The sequence below is a fragment of the Balaenoptera musculus genome, chromosome X (assembly GCF_009873245.2).
Source record: "Balaenoptera musculus isolate JJ_BM4_2016_0621 chromosome X, mBalMus1.pri.v3, whole genome shotgun sequence".
NCBI classification, from domain to species: domain Eukaryota; kingdom Metazoa; phylum Chordata; class Mammalia; order Artiodactyla; family Balaenopteridae; genus Balaenoptera; species Balaenoptera musculus.
The window spans coordinates 87,919,335-87,937,624 of record NC_045806.1 but is presented as its reverse complement, the minus strand read 5'-3'; positions in this window follow the sequence as shown (position 1 = coordinate 87,937,624).

The window sequence follows — 18,290 nt, the reverse complement described above, 5'->3', positions numbered from 1 at the left end:
ATCAAAACAAAACAAAACAGAAGATAGCAAGTGTTGGCAAGAATGTGGAGAAACTGAAGCCCTTGTGCACTATTGGTGGGACTGTAAAATGTGGCTGCTACTGTGGAAACCAGTATGGTGGTTCCTCACAATATTAAATAGAATTACTATACAATCCAGCAATTCTACTTCTGGGTATATACCTAAGAGAATTAAAAACAGGGACTCAAACAGATAATATGTACACCCATGTTCATACCAAAATTACTCACAGTAGTCAATCCAAATGCCCATCAATAGGTGAATGAATTAAAAAATGTGGTATATTCACGCAAAAGAATATTATTCAGTCTTTAAAAGGGGGGAAATTCTGATACATGCTACCACATGAATGAACTTTGAAGATATTATAAGTGAAATAAGCCAGTCACAAGAGGACGAATATTGTATGATTCCACTAATATGAGAAACCTAGAATAGGCAAATTCTAGGTGTCTAGATAGAAAGTAAAACAGTGGTTGCCAAAGGCTGGGAACCAAGGAGGAATAAGGAGTTATTGTATAATGGGTATAGAATTTCAGTTAGGGAAGATGAAAAAGTTCTGGAGATGGATGGTGGTGGGGGTTGCACAACAATGAGTGTGTACTTAATGCCACTGAACTGTACACTTAAAAATGGTTAAATGGGGACTTCCCTGGTGGCACAGTGGTTAAGAATCTGCCTGCCAATGCAGGGGACTCAGGTTCGATCCCTGATCCGGGAAGATCCCACATGCCACAGAGCAACTAAGCCCGTGTGCCACAACTACTGAGCCTGCGCTCTAGAGCCCGCGAGCCACAACTACTGAGCCCACGAACCACAACTACTGAAGCCTGCATGCCTAGAGCCTGTGCTCCGCAACAAGAGAAGCCACCTCAGTGAGAAGCCCACGCACCGCAACAACGAGTAGCCCCCACTCGCCACAACCAGAGAAAGCCAGCGTGCAGCAAAGAAGACCCAACGCAGCCAAAATAATTAATTAATTAATTAATTAATCAATTAATTTAAAAATGGTTAAATGGTAAATTTTATGTTACGTATATTTTACTATAATAAAAAAAAGTATTACTACCTGCCTACCATAATACTTCTAACCCTCATGAGAATACCATGTGACTGGTATTTATAAAATTTCTACAAAGAGTTGTATCTTAAAATGTTTTGCATTCCAGACCATAGTATATCCATGTTTGTTTCAGTGCTTCTAAAAGTGTCCCAAAATCTTGGCCCAACCTTGTTCTTGGAAGATGTTTGCCCGGAGGCTGCAAAACAGAACACATTGTCCTCTGCCAGCAATGTGAGAAGTGAAGGCATAGAGCAAAGTTTCTTAATTGTGGGATTATTGACATTTGGGGCCAGATAATCCTTTGTTGTTGGAGGGCTGCCCCATGCACTGTACGATGTTTAGCAGTATCTCTGGGCTATAGCCACCAGTTGTCAGTAGTAAGAGATACAGTTAGACTGAGGCCTGGGAAAGGTGGTCCTAGACAAGCAAAGGGTAACTTGAACATATCAGATGCCAGTGAGGATGAGGAAACAAATTTTGCCTACTTAAAAATGTGGCTGAGGGTGGGGCTAGGTGGGTGTAGGCAGAAGGTCTGTTAACTGAAAATGTTTTAAATGATTCTTAACTCATTAACCCCACTTATTCTCCAGTTAGGCAGAAGAGTTATTTCTCTCTGAATTTTTTTCTGTGACCTAATTGATTTCTTTGAGATCTCCTCTGTTCTTTCACTGGGCTCTTTAAGCCACACAATGAAGTCAAAGTACCTCATATCAGTGACTGTACAACTCTTTGGGGAGGGGAAAACTTTTCATTTTTGCTGAGTTCATAAACTATCCAATAATGGGCCTTAGACCTTGGGATTTTTAAGATTATAGTTTCCATTTATTTTGTGCCTACTATGTGCTAGGCACCATACATATGACTTAATTCATACCTTTGCTTTAATCTTCACAAGAGCTCTCATAACAATGCCTGTAAGAAAGATATTTTAATAAACATTTTCTACATGAAACTGAAGTTCAGGAAGGTTGAGTGCCTTAAGCAAGGCTGCATGGCTAAAAAGTGGCAGATTCAAACATAGGTCTGTCTGACCCAGGAGTTTGCTCTATACACAGTGCCTCCCACGGTGGATCTATGCTCCCTGCTTCAAAGCAGATTCCACCTGGAGAACAGGGAAGAGCTGAACTGGAGGTCCCTTCTAGTCCAGGGACTTGGGTGGGGGAAGGGTGGGGTGGGGCAGATGGCTTAGAATTCAGGTCAGGAGAGCACACCAGACCGCTTATGCTGAATTTCCATGTATAAGCACCTCCTCTATGAATTGGCTCAATCACTGAGTTTGGCTATCTAGAGTTGAGATAGTATGGAATACTGGTATTGTCTGAACATGTAAGGTGCCTTGCTAGTTACCATACAACCTTCAAGACTAATGGTCTCAAAGTCTTGTCCTAGACCAGTAAGATGACCTATCATCTGGTTTGCCCAGGATTGTCCCAGTTTTAAGCATTAAAAGTCCAAAGTTCTGTAAAACTCCTCAATCTCAGGCAAGTTAGGATGGTTAGTCACCCTTTAACCCACAGCACCAGCATCACCTGGGAAGTTGTTAGAAATGCACCACCCCAGACCTAGTAGAAACTCTGAGGGTGGCACTTGGCAATCTGTTTTAACAAACCCTCCAGGCAATTCTGATGCATGCTACAGTGTAAGAAACACTGTCCAAAATAAACCTTTTAGATGACTGGGAAATGTGCCCATTTGTCTTCCTGCCTTTTTCTCTGAACATCCAAATAAAACATGCTATTGAGAGAAAGCCTGTTGCTTAAGTTTTGTTTCGTTTTCTATCTCCAAAGTTGTATGAAATTACTGTTAGAGCTTTGTGTGAAACGAATAAAAATCCATTAGGTAAATATTTATTGAACACCTACTATGCATCACTGTGTATTCTACCACTGTTCTTGAGATCTCCTCTGTTCTTTCAGAGGAGAAGGAAGAAAATAGTTTTCTTCCTTCTTAATTTTGGCAGTTGCATTGTCCATAGTATTGGACACTATATCATATGATATCACTGATATGTGGAATCTAAAAAACTTATTTACAAAACAGAAACAGACTCACAGACATAGAAAACAAACTTATGGTTACCAAAGGGGAAATGGAGTGAAGGGAGGGATAAATTAGGAGTTTGGAATTAACAGATACACACTACCATATATAAAATAAACAACAAGGACCTACTATGTAGCACAGGGAACTATACTCAATATTTTATAATAAACTATAATGAAAAAGAATCTGAAATATATATATATATATTAAAAAAAACTGAATCACTTTGTTGTACACCTGAAACTAACACAACACTGTAAATCAACTATACTTCAAAATAATAACATTGATAATATCATTATAAATAAGAAAAAAATATAGCACTTTGGGCAGGATTTTGAAGGTTTTGTGGTTAGCTAGATAGAGTTTTTCTATGCTGCCTCTACAAACTTAGTGCACTCCTCTACAGGGTTAAGAGGTTAGAATGGAAAGGAAAGAGTGTGCTTGTGCGCATGCACACACAAATGAAAATTTTGGTAAAATAAGGTCACTGCACCTTGCAGTTCTCAGCTTTAACCTGAGCAGATGGAAATTGTGCCATGAATATCATAAGAAGATGCATTGACACAAATCAACAGGAACCATGAGTTTGGGGGTATTAGAATTGAAGGCCTAACAGAGCAAAGGGGCTCAAGAACAGATGAAGTAAAGGATGACCACTAATGAAATAACATAGCAAAAAGAGCAAAGAGTGACCTGGAGAAAGGAGGATTTCAGATCATTCCAGGTGCTGTGCAGAGCACTGGGGATCCTGCCTGGCATTTGGAGGGGAGCAGTCCTATCTGTGAGGCCCCTGCCTGGGATATGGGATGCTATAAATATCTTTCAGTCCCTTCCAAAAGGGTCACACCGAACCCAGGGTCAGGAAAGCTCCCAGGTATCTTGGCTCTACATGTGATTGTATGAAGCACAACTATTCTATGATTTTTTTTTTAAATTGTGTGCTGCAAACTGTAACTGAATTGTAACTGATCAGTAGAGGTGACGCGTGCTTAGAGATCTCTGGGTAAAAAGTTCTATGTACCTGTTCCAATAGCTTTGCTGTTACCAAGCATGGCCAACAAAAGAGTAAAATAGCAAGCACACACTTTTTACTTCTATTTAATGAAAGTGAATGAAGAATAGAAATGGTTCAAAATGCAAAATACTTGGTTCTGTTCAATATTTCAATTATCTCTATTGAATTATGTTGTAAGCTGGACTGATTAGCACTACATTAGCTCATTAACTTTGACAGTCTGACCACCTTGTGCTAAGGATGGCATCTAAGTGCCCTCATTTATATATATTAGATTCACTCATGTAGGCCTCCCTGGGAGAAAAGTAAAACTCATAATAATAAAAAAAATCACCACTAGTAAGACAATACAATAATAATTCTGAGGAACAATATCACAATTTTGCCTTCAAATTCTGTCAGCATAAATGCAAACCTACTTCAGGCAGAAACTTGTAAACATAACAAGCAGATGGTATGTGGAAATTCATACAGCTTTAGAAAAATGCAGTAATATCGTGTTTGTGTTGACAGAGCTCCTTCTTTGAAAGGAGCTCTAATCTCCAGACATGTGTATTCTCTCTTTAGCACAGTCCTGCGAGTCTGGGTGTGGGTAGGTATGTAGCGGAAGAACTTGGCAAGGTCACACCCTGCACATCATGCTGGGGCCTGAGAAAGAGTTGGGCCTTTGGATAAAATTGACATCCCCTGCTTCCTCTACCCCACACACTATGGCTGCATTCCAGGCAACAGAAGCAAGGCTGACCTCCATCATACATCCATTCACTGATTCATTTAATCAGAGTTTACATGGAATATAGTCATTCATTCCCTTAGTGAAGAGCTTCTCAGCCATGGCTACATATTAGAATCAACTGGGGAGCTTTTAAAAATTACTGACATACCCAGATCTTCTGATTATTTTGCATTGGAAGAATAAATAAAATATCACTTATTAAGCATAAACTTTGGGGTTTTTTTTTGCTAACAAACTTACTAAGATATAATTCACATACCATATAATTCACTCATTTGAAGTGTCTAATTCGGCTCTCACCTTCTGAAATGGACTGCATTCTGCCTATGGAATGCGTATCTCTGCTTTCACTTTACTATGGCTCACTCTTGAATTCTTTCCTGCATGAAGCCAAGGACCCTCACTCAGCAGCCCGTCCCAGGAACTCGCCCAAGACCTGGGACATGACCATCCTCTCACGCCCCATTTAGCCTGCAACCTCTTTACAAAGGATATTAATAAATCTACTTCCTACCTATCAAAAAGAATAGTGTCTAATTCAATGGCTTTTAGTATGTTCGCAGGGTTGTACAACCAACACCACAGTCCATTTTGGAACATTTCCATCAACCCAAAAAGAAACCCTGACCTGAGGCAATCCCAGTCCTGACTTAATACTATCTGTGTAACTTTGGGCAACTTATTTAACCTTCAGTATTTTGAACCCTTAACTGCAGAATGTGAATAATAATACCTTCTAATTTGGTATTTGTGAAAATTAAATAAAATGATGCGAGTAAAAAGAAAGAAACCCTTCACTCACTCTTTAACTATCACCATCACCTACCCCGAGGCCTGCATCTCCACCCTAGCACTAGGGTAAATTCAAATCTACTTTCTGTCTCTATAGATTTACTTATACTCGACATTTCATATAAGTGGAATCATACAATACGTGGCCTTTCATGTCTGGCTTCTTTCACAACCATAGTGTTTTCAAGGTTCATCTATATTGTAGCATGAATCAATACTTAAGTCATTTTAAAGGCCAAATAATATTCCTTTGTATAAATATAACACATTTTGTTTATCCTTTCATCAGTTGATGGACATTCATATTCTTTCCATATTGTGCTATTATAATAATGCTGATATTAACATTTGTATACAGTTTTTGTATGGACATATGTTTTCAACTTTTAGGAGTATATACCTAGGAGTGGATTTGCTGGACCAAATGGTAATTCTATATTTAACATTTTGAAGAATTTCCAGAATATTTTCCAAAGTAGTTATACCAATTTACATTCCTACCAGGAATGTATGAGGTTTCCACTTTCTCACCATCTTCACCAACACTTGTTATTATCTGTCTTTTTTTTTTTAACATCTTTATTGGAGTATAATTGCTTTACAATGGTGTGTTAGTTTCTGCTTTATAACAAAGTGAATCAGTTATACATATACATATGTTCCCATATCTCTTCCCTCTTGCATCTCCCTCCCTCCCACCCTCCCTATCCCACCCCTCTAGGTGGTCACAAAGTGCAGAGCTGATCTCCCTGTGCTATGCGGTTGCTTCCCACTAGCTATCTATTTTACATTTGGTAGTGTATATATGTCCATGCCACTCTCTCACTTTGTCTTTTTGATTATAGCTATTCTAATGGGTATGAAGTAGTATCTCACTTTGGTTTTAATTAGCATTTCCTTCATGACTAATGATGTTGAGCATCTTTCACGCACTTATTAACCATTTGTTTATTTTCTTTGGAGGAATGTCTTTCTAATCCTTTGCCTATTTTAACTGAGTTATTTGTCGTTTTATTATTGAATTGTAAACATTCTTTATACATTCTAGATAAAAGTCCTTTATCAGATATATGATTTACAAACATCTTCTCCAAGTGCATTTTCACTTTCTTGATAGTGTGCTTTGATTCAGAAAAGTTTAAAATTTTCATGAAGTCCAATTTACTTATTTTTTTCTTTTGTCACTCATGCTTTTGGTGTCATATCAAATAATTTATTGCCAAGTTTAAAGTCATGAAGATTTATCCCTATGGTTTCTTCTGAGAATTTTGTAGCTTTAGTACTTACATTTATGTCTTTGATCCATTTTGAGTTAATTTTTGCATACAGTATGAGGCAGGGGTCCAAATTTCCTTTGCATGTGTATATTCAGTTGTCTCAGCACCATTTGTTGGAGAGAATATACCTTCTCCTCATTGAATGTTCTTGGCACCTTTGTTGAAAATGAATTGACCATAGATGTATGAGTTTATCTCTGGACTCTGAATTCTATTCTATTGATTTATATGGCTATCTTTATGCTAGTAACATACTATTTTGATTACTGTAGCTTTTTAGTAAGTTTTGAAATAGGGAAGTGGGAATTCTCTATTTTGTCCTTCTTTTTCAAGATTTTTTTGCTATTCAGTGTTCCATGTAATTCCATGCGAATTTTAGGATCAGTATGTCAATTTCTACTATGAAGCCAGCTGAGATTCTGATAGGGCAGAGCTTCTTGATATTTACTGAATTATTGTGGATAAGAACTGTGCCAGATATTGGGGATACAGCACTAAACACAACACAGTGCCCACCTTTGAGTAACTTACAGTCCAGCAGTTGCTCAAGAATATTTACAGGAAACCTAAGCAGGATGCCAGACACATTGTTAAGGTCCAATTTAGTCCAACACATCGCTCTAATTTGGCTGCTGCTTGGTTCGCTTCCCAGAGCCAACAAGGGAAGAAAGGAATCATGTTGGATGGAATGAACAGCAGGCATTTTACAAACAGGGACCACTCGTTTTGAGAGAAGAAAGGGTCTTGGTCAATCCTTACCTCACATAAAATACACTAAATTCAAGACCATGGCTGTTTATTTAGCATTTCTTGGGCCCTTCAGCACTGCACTGAAGGTGCTTCAGTAGATAGGAAGGAGGGAGAGCAGAAAGAGAAAGAGGAGAGAAAAAGAGAAAGAAGAGGAAGAATAGAAGGAAGGAAAAATATTTTGAGCTCCTACTATGTGCCAGACACTATATTATGTACATTTATATTATTTTTTTGTATTTTTCCAGTTTTATTGAGATATAACTGACATATAACATTGTGTAATTTTAAGGTATATAATGTGATGATTTGATGCACATATATATAGTGAAATGATTACAATAAGGTTAGTTAACACCTCCATCACCTCACATAATTACCCTTTTTGTGTGGTGAGAACATTTAAGAGCTACTCTTTGAGCAACTTTCAAGTATATAATACAGTATTGTTAACTATAGTCACCGTGCTCTGTATCTCACATTATTTTAAAGAAATATGAGATGAGCTTCCTATCCCCAAAGACCCCAGCTATATTCTAGTTGAAAACAACCACAGAATGATACGTGCAGTTGATAAATCACTCACATGAAATTATCTGGTACAGGCTATAAGTGTCAGAGTCCAGAGAAGAAAAAGGCCAATATACACTAGAAGAGGATGGAAAGGCACTGGGCCTACTGCGTTGGTTACCTAAATTCACATCTGATAAGATGTAGGCTTTCAATTGGCAGAGGAGTGGGGCTTCCAGGAAGCAGAGAAGCAGGAAAAAACATGAGCAATCATAGAAACCATTCATTAAGAACTTACGACAGGGCAGGCACTATCTGAAGCATTTTATGCCTCATTGCACTCTCAACCCAACCCCAACAGGTGTATGCTATTATACCCGTTCTACAGATGAGGAGACTGGGGCTTAGGAAAGTAAATTATCCAAAGTCATACAGCCCAGAAGTGGTAGAACTAAAATTGGAACACGAATGTGTTTAACTCTGCCAAATTGCCTCTAAGGATGATAAAATGAGACCTCTGGGAGGCAGAGGCAAAAACAAAAACAGTAGAGCTCATGGTTAGTTTGTTCCATGACCCTGGGAGGATCGACACAACTGCTGACTTCTGCTATCCCTATCCTTGAGATCTGACCTGTACAGATCCTGGTGGCCTCAAAATGACTCCCTTATGGAAACACGACAGGGTCAGATTCACTCAAAAAGCACACACCCACGGATCCTATGTTTGTCTAGAAACAGGAAGGAGCAACCATGGCAGGAACTCCCCAAAATACTGCATCATGGGACTTGGCCCATGTTAGAGCAGACCATCTTCCCCACTCCTAGTTTCCAGGAGAAAAGCATCACCCTAAACACTCCTGATCTCTCTTTACTTTCTTCACTCACCATTCCCTGTCAGAGGAGCTCTTAACTGGGTGGTAAAAATAAGGGAGGATAAATGAAACAGGTTTGACTTGACACCTCATTCCTTCCTCTTTGTGAACCAGCCTGCTATCTGAGAGCACTTTTTGGACCAGGCTCCAAGTTCAGCTTGGAAGGTGCTGCCCCTGCAGGACACATCTGTGGTAGTAGAGTGTCTGTTGTAGCTGGATAGGTACCCCTGTCTCATCCTGGAGTTCAGTTAGCAAGCCCGTTTGACTCTCTTCCTTAGCTATCTCCCCCAGGCTAGACTTTCTCAGGACTAAAGGCAATGCTTTGTACTCCAACTGCTTTACAATTCAATTGCTTCAGAACTTGGGTAGAAAAGACAGTGCAATTTATTCTCCCCCTCAAAAATCACAACTACCAAACTGCTTGGGCTCCCACACTCTGAAAGTAACCACCAAATATAGTGCTCTCTTTATTTAAATCCACAGGTGAGGCTCTAGGGCACAGAGACCACTAAAAAACACAACCCACGTTCCCTGAAAGACCAGAGTACACTAAATATCTAGAACAGCAGGCAAGTCCGATTAATAAGGCATTCAGCAAAATCCTCTTTAGCCTGTGTTTTGGTAAGGCAGTGTAGTGTAGTATCTTAAGAGCATCAGCTCTGGAGCCAGAATGCCAGCTCACTGACATCCAGCTCATTACCAGCTGTGTGGCTTTGAGCAAGTTATTTTACTTCTCATTGCCTCAGTTTTCTCTTGTGAAAAATTAAATGGATTTTTATGAAAATTACATGTGTTAATGAACGTAAATTGCTTAGGACAGTGGCTGGCATGTAGCAAGTACCGTGTCAGTGCTCCTTAGCATTGTCAGTGGATGTATTCTGCACATGAATCTACTGCATAAGAATCGGCCCCTACTCCGAAAAGTGAGAATCACTCATTTATGTGGAAATTCAAAAAATATTCTCGCTCACTTACAGTCTTGATGACAGCAGTGAAAGCAGGAGAGTTTAGGTCAGATAAGTGATTCCTATTCACCAGAGAAGTATATTCAAGACTTTAAGGAATGAATTGGTTCATCACTCTTCTCAGCTTAGATAGTAGATCAGACTGTCCATCCTTTACTGAGATGGAATCTAGGATCCAGGACCTATCCTCAAATCTTGTTGAATTGTTCTTTGAGAAGAATCATTTTCAAATTATACTGTGGTTCCTACTAATATATTATTAGTTTCCAAAATGGTGTTTTCTTTGTGGTTTTTTTTAAAGATCTCATCCTTTATATCTAAGGTAACAATAAGCATTTATCCTGTGCCAACCTAGTATCCAATTCTTAACTCATTCATTTCCCTCTCCCAACTGTAACTTTGTATGTTACAACAAAACTCTGAGCTTTCAAATCGTACAGGCTTTGATTAAAATGAAATTACTAATAAGAACCTGCTGTATAAAAAAATAAAATAAAATTCAGGATAAAAAATGAAATTAGACATTGTGCACATACACATGTATGTTTGTGTGTGCATGGGGGTATATGTTTATATATGTTCAAAAATAGGTAAATTGGTTTCTATGTATTCTTAAAGCATTCTTGCTTTTAGAGAGGATTTTGAGATAAGGACTTTTGACGGTTGCTTAGATGTTATCAAGTTTCTAAACAAAGATAATAATAATAATAGTAGCCAACAGTTCTTGAGTGCCTGTTATATGCCAGGCCCAGAGCTACATGAATAGCTCATTTGATCCTAATAACAACCCCATTAGGTGGATATCATTATGATCTCCACGTGATACATGTAGAAACTGAAGCCTAAAGAGGTTAAGTAAATTTCCCAAGGTCAGAGAGCTAGCAAGTGACAGAACTGAGATTGAAACCCAGCCTCTCCCTACAACACCCTCTGTCAACAGTGATCTTCCTTCCATTCAGGTGGGACCTGGCTATGTGCACTCTGGCCATTTGCTAGGCACAAAGGCTATAGGAGACAGAAAGAGTGCTTTGCTAGGCACAGAGGGTAAAGGTTAGCTTAGTTCATCTCCCTTCCAGGGAGAAGAAAGAAAGATGTGGCTGGCCCTTACCTGCCAAGCCTCTCACTGCATCCAACAAATAGGAATTGAGAGTGTGCAATGTTCCAGACACTGTGCCAAGCCCCCCACACCAAATGTCCTCCTCCTTGCTAAGCTATGTCTCTCTTGTCCTTCACAAGCTCATTTCAAGACCTCTCTTCCAGGATGCTGAGCCTAATTCAACTCATTCAGCTCTGCTGAGCATGCACAGCACCCGTCTTTACTCTGCACGCTCCAACAGCAGCACAGAGGACGATGTACACAGTAAGAATTCACCAAATGCATGTGGATAGCCTGGCTCCTAAATAAAAAGTAGGAAAGAGTTCATTGTTAATTCTGTGCAGAGACACCAGGGCCAGATGGAGGAGAGAACAGCCAGGAGTTTAGGGTTACAGACAGGGACATGGGCTTTGGAGTCAAGCAGACTTGAGTTTGTAAACTGACTTTGCAACTTATAGCTGCATGTAGTTTGGGCAAGTTACTTAACCTCTAGCCACCTCAGTTTGCTTATTTGTGAAATGGGGATGATAACGACAAATCTCTCACAGTGCTGCTGTGAGAATTCAATTATAAGTTGCATGTTAATCACTTAGCACAGAGCCTGGCATATCATGGGAGCCAGGAGCTCAATGGGAGCAACTCTTATCATTAATATCACCTAATGAAATACCCACAGTCCTTCTCAGGAGCATGCCTCAGGCAGGTGAACTGTCTGGCTTCCTTGGGATAGGCACAGCATAGAAGGAGGATACAGGAAGTGATGAGGTACACACGCTCTGGCCACCACCTGACCAGAGTGAGTGCTTCTGAGCTCTACAGTTTACCAGTGACCAGGACAGCCAGAAAAGGAGCCCAAGCTGTGCACAGATACAGCTGTCAGCTTCCCACCACCTCCAAAAGACAAAGGCAAAATGTCAATTCCTGGGATCCTTCATTCCACCAGTAATGCCAATCATTTTTCTGTTGCTAGGAATGGTGCCCAAATGAGCTCCATGAAGCAAGCCCTACAGTGGGGCTCAGCTTTTATACTGTGATTCCAGTACTTTCTCAGGCATCAGTCCCTGAAACTCAAGGCTGTCGAGGACTATTCCTGCTTCACTGCATTTAAACTGCCTACTCCCACCTAACTATCTACGAGGGGGCAGCCATCAGCTCTAGAGTCTCATCCTGACACCTCCCACTGTGCTCAGCTGCACGGGAATGGCCGCGTACGAAGAAGCAGGAATAGGCGGTCACCACCTTAGCTGGTCTTTGGTCTCCACTCCTTTTCAGTTCATTGACGTTATTTTCACAGAACTCACAACACTACATCACAGGTTGATGGAGTCTCTGACCAAAAACAGTAATGCAGTGGTCTGTCCACATTTTCTCACTGAGTATACCGGTATCAGGTTAAGAGTAGGGCCCTAGACCCAGGCAAGAGGCCCTGTCCTAAGACCCACATTTTAGAGGAGCTCGCTCTGGCTGCACCTCTCCCCCGCAAACTGAGGAGTCTATGGGGCCAAGAGGACATGCCCTCTTAGAGTCCAGACTCCCAGCTTCTAGACCAAAGTCCACGTAAATAAACCCCAGAATTCTCTGCCCAAAAGCATGAAGCCTGTTCCAGGGGATTTGTGCAGGCCTCTTCCTCCCAAGGGTGGACAACACCACAGCTGTACACACCCCTAGCCTGTTTGGTGACCCAGGGCCAGTTATTTAAGATAAGGGAGTGCTGCATGGAGCTTGGACATACAATCTGGCATGTCCATGTACATGTGCATGAGGCCTCTGGTGGTACAGAAAGAGAGCCAGGCATAGAAAGAGGAGGGGACAGGGGTTTGCAAGCTACAGGCCAGATGCCTCCATTTATAACTTTGGCCTGTACCGTACAAATATGAGAAGCAAGATTGCATGTTGATGCTGTTTAATTCTTATGAATTACATGGAAGAGGCAGAGGGGTGGTAGCCTCATCTCCTAACCTCCCTAACGGAATAGAGACACTGGCTCTCTAAGTAGAATTTCTTTTTTGGTAGAAGAGAATAATCCAGAACGAAATCAACCATAATGCTGAGAATTTCCAAAATAGGCCTAAGTTGAAACATTCTCTCCTAAGTCAGATATGTGTCAGTCTATAATGTTCCAATCTGGGGCTCAGTAAAGCCCTCCACATCCACACCTAGTTCCTTATGTAAGCTCTCCTCACAGCACCTCTATTCTGTGGCTGTCATTGGACAGATCTGCTTTAAGGATGAACCCTAAGATCCCTCCCAATAGAAGAGCATCAGGCAGCCTGAGCATCCTCATGACTATCCTAACCCCTGGAGCCCTCCTCTCTCCTTCACACACAGTCCAAGCACTTCCCTGTCCTTCATTCAACACCAGGAGGACCCTGCCATTTACTAGCTCCAGGTCCCTGCTACCCTGGTGCTTACCCTCCTGGGGAATGTGATTAGCTCTCAACACTGACTATTAACTTTCACTGTGGGGTTGTTGATCTGTTCCAGGGTAAATCTTGAAGCATAAAACTTCCTTAATGCCAAACTCTTAAGTTGGATCAGAGAAATTTTAAACCACTAAAAGCTGATGGTCTCTAGCAAAACAAGACCCCATCCATCCAAGAGTCTGGGCATTGCTAATACTGTCCATAGAGGCTTATTCAGTTTCAAGTACATTTGAAACAGTGATTATTGCACCATGGATAGCTACCGTATGTCCAACGTATCACACTTCCAAATAATAAGAAAATCACTCACCTGTTTCTGTCTGAAAAGGCTGGCTTATCTGTGAGCACTCTGGTTGGCAGAAGCCTCAGGGATCCCAGAGAGAAGTAGTAGTTTGCTGATTGACATTTCATCTAAGTATTAAGGACATCTACTGAAGAAAAGATGGTAGACTGTACCTCTACTGGCAGGTTGGCAAAAGTCTCTCAAAGTTGAAGCTTTTATAGAGCTGCCCCCTGCCCTCTTGCCTTGTGCCCTCTGGCCTATGACTCACCAAACCTGGCCTTCTGGGACACAGCTCTGGCATCTCTACTGCAGGGCTGGCCACCTCAAGACAAGCCCTGTGGACACAGGCCAGCGTGACTCCAAGCTCACTTCCCAAGCCCCTGTCTCCTCTCTCACTCTGTCTCTCTAAATCTGCACAAGCCCTAAGCAGTAAGATAAATTAGGACAAATTTTTTTTGTTCCTGCCATCTCTTAAAATCTAACATGAGGCTCCCAACTTGCCCCTTCAGTGGTACCCTCTTGCCTGTACTCTTTGTAAAAGTTCTCCAAGGCCAGACTCCCTCCTCCCTTAAAATGCTCATCACCCTTACTTCCCAATAATTTCTACTCATCTCCTATTGAGCCCTTTCAGGTGATAAAAACAAACAAGCCAGTGTGTACAACAGTTATGAACAGAGGAAAATAAATTAATACCCTTCCCCCAAGTATCATACCTGGAATTTAATAGGGACCTTCAATAACTTGGGGGTGGGGGAAGTAATAGAACATTTACCTAAAGCATCTGTTATAGTAACCACTAAATGCTACCTATACCTATTTTAAATTAAATTAAATTAAAATTTAGTTTTCAAGTGCTCAGTAATCACATGTGGCTAGCGACTACTATATCAGATGGTGCAGATTTAAAACATTTCCATCACTGCAGAAATTGCTATTTGGCCAGATTGCTCTGGAGGCTGACCCTAATGGTGGGACTTTCAGGCACTGTGGTAAGCTAGTAAAACTGGTAGGAGAGATGTAGGGAGCAAAAGGACCATTCTGAACCCTTTGTGAGCTATCTTTTGCCTGTACAAAATGTACTCTCTGCTGCTGCCCGAAGAGACTATCAGCCTTTGCCAAAAATTCATTTGTGCCCCAACCACCCATAAGGATAGATGGAGAAAGTGACACACAGCTGCCTGTCCCTTGCTTTTAGAAACAGAGCAAACTTCAACTGAGTTCCTACCTTAGGGTCATGAAGAATTATAAAGCCATTAACCTATCCCTACATTGTAGGTTACTAAAACTATGAAAAACAGTCCTTGGCAAAGTCCAAACAGAAAACTAGAAATCCCAAGAATTCTATGGCATCCGAGGCATGCTCACTGCACTCACAGACCACCTAACGTCAAACCCATCACCTTGGCATTGGAGGACACTTTGCCTCTATTGCAGACTTGGAGACAGTCACTAGACTCTATTTACTAAAGTGGGAAAGTGGCTACTGACATTTAAGAAAGGTTTTCAACCACAAGGGTGGAAATCAATAGGGTGTTCTAGCAACCCTTGGTTAATTAACTAGGAAATTAAGCTCAGCATAATACTCCATACTGGATAATCAAGGTTTTGCTGTAAGCAGTGTGCAGTCAAAAGGTAAACATCACCTCAAGGTTCAACCATTTCTGTAACTGAATCTCCAAATTAATGTTATGTCCATTAGCACTGGTGAGAAAGCAAACCATAATAATGATAACTACTAAAACTTACTGAGTGATAACTGCATTCCATGCACTATTCTAAGTATTTAGTATGTTTGAATTCATTTAATCTTCACAACAATCCAATGAGATATGCACTATTATTATCCCTATTTTCCAGATGAGGGAAATGAAACACACAGACATTAGGTGACCTGCCTAAGAACACACAGGCAGAAAATAGAGATTGTATTTGAGCCAAGGTGATCTGGTGTCAGAGCCTGTGCTCTAGGTCATTATACTATACTACCTCGCAACTGTGGGTAACAATGAATGAGTCACAGAAGTCCCCTGAAGGTTGGCCTTATCTCCAGCTAGCACAGTGCATGGCAAACAGTAGATTTTCACTAAATGTTTGGTGAATAAATAATAGCTAAAATCTATTAAGCACTTCCTATCTCATTTAATCCTCAAAGGAATCCTATTGCTATTATTATAATACCCAGTTTATCACCCTCAGTTTTCATAGGTGAAGAAAATGAGAAAGATTAAGCCCTTGTTTAGTCACTTGCCCAGGATCATAGAGCTAGAGAATGATGGAGAAAGAATTTGAACCCAAATCTAGATTCCACTCTTGAATGAATGAATGAGCTGTTGCAGAATATATAGTCTGCCCTATCACACTCTTAATTATTTGCTATGTCAAGTGTGAGTTGTAGCAGCCTCAACCTAAGTCTTAGTTCTTCAAGGTAACTGTGAGCTCCTTGAGGCGGGGACCATGCCTGACTGCTCCCCCGAACTCTTAATTCAGTGCTGTGCAAGGAATCAGTGTTCAGTAAGCACTTGCTAATTGATTCAGTACCCTAGTGAGGGGCTTTTCCAGTTTAAAGTCTGCTGACTGGCTTCCTGTGTCCACTTCTGGCCCTAAGCAGCATCCCTGGCACTGGACAGACACCCTGAGGAGACTTGCCTCCCACGAGGGAGTGGTGGAAATGGTTCACTCCGGCAGGGAGAATTATTTTATTGCTGATACTGTTTAGATTTGCTGAGGCATCATGATAATAAGGAGCAGACTGACTTGGAGTTGGGCTTATTGTTGTTTTTGAATTCTCTACAATGCACTCCCTTACTGCCTGCACCTAGACAGATCACTCCCACTACCCTCTTCCCAACAACAGTATGTCGTTGTGGCTTCCTACCAGAAAGAGTGTAGAGAGGCAGGGTTGTAATCATTCTAATCAAGCACTAGGCTGGGAGACCAAAGGCTAGGATTAGAGTCTCAGTTCAGTCAATAACTAACTGCCCTTGGACAAGTCACTAGACTTGTTAACGTTCTAATCTATGAAATGGAGGTACCATTGCCTACTCACACATTGGTCCAAAAAGCAGAATAAAATGATGGTACGGATATGCTAATTAAATAAAGGGATTGTTGTTATTTTTGTTCTTCACTAAACTAGTGGTCATTATTTTGCTGACTTACTCATTAGCCTTCCTTTGGCAATTCACAGAATTACATGGCTTTTTTTTTTAAGAATAAAAGCTTTTACTAAAGCAAAGGAAAGCAAATCCCTGGTTCAAGCTGGTTCAGGTTTACCCCAAATAAGAACCACAGAGCCCTTAATAGAGAATGTTAACAAATATCAGTGCAATGCCATAGCCACCTCTCTCCATTGTAGCTAAACAGACCCACCACCACAACTGAGAGCATTTAAGCCAGAAAGCAGACTGTTAAGGTAGAATGTGAAGAAGGAAATTCTGCTTAGCCAGAGGCCCCTTGGCTTCTCTCAGTCACCACTGCCCAGCACACAGCAGTCAGAACCAAATCAGCTTTTTTAAACAATACCATCAATAGCAAGAGGTTCAAAGGAAGTGAAGAAGGGTTGGTAGAGTGTGGTTCCCCTGGAGATTCCTTCACTAGCATGTAGAATTGGTGCAGACACCTCCATCAGCTTCATGTATATTTTCTACGACAGCTGATAGGGCTGCCTTGTTGAAGTTAATTCCAAAGAAAGCAGCGTAATGTACCATCATTTTAGAAAACATTCCCAAGGCTTACCATTGCTGACTAATACAAAGATGCATCAAAAGACCTTTGTTTTTAAATAAAAAGCAGTCAATCTAGACATGACATTTCAATGAAAACTGACGTCTCAAAGTTTAATTTGGCTCCACAAATGGGTGAGGATTCGTCAGAGCTTTGTTTCTCTCTCACATACCATAGATGGTTGCCTCAGACTAAGGCCCCGGGCAGAACTTCATGGCTCTGGACACTGCTATTAACAATTAATAGAATATTCAGGCCAAAGGGACCTTTGAACTCATCAAGTCCAGTCTTGTCAAATTATGGAGGAGAAAAATGAGGGCCAGAGAATTTAACTGATGAATCCAAAATCAGTAACAGAAGGGATCAGATGTCAGGTCTTCTGATACTTGAGTATTATTTTACTAAAACGCATGGCCTCATTCTTTCTTCTGAACTCTGTGGTAAAGCTACCACCTTGATTGGTCAGATGGACAATTTTACACCCTCTCTCACTTCACCACATTCCTACATAGACCACTTTTAATTATATGTTTGATAGGTCATTTAAAACCTATTTTTTCCTCTCAGATCAAGTTCTCATTAGTACCAAATACATTCCCAGTTTCTCCCCCAGTCAAACTTACAAACTCATTTTTTATTTTGGCCCCCACTGTGTGGCATGTGGGATCTTAGTTCTCCGACCAGATCAACCCTGTGCCCCCTGCAGTGGAATTGCAGAGTC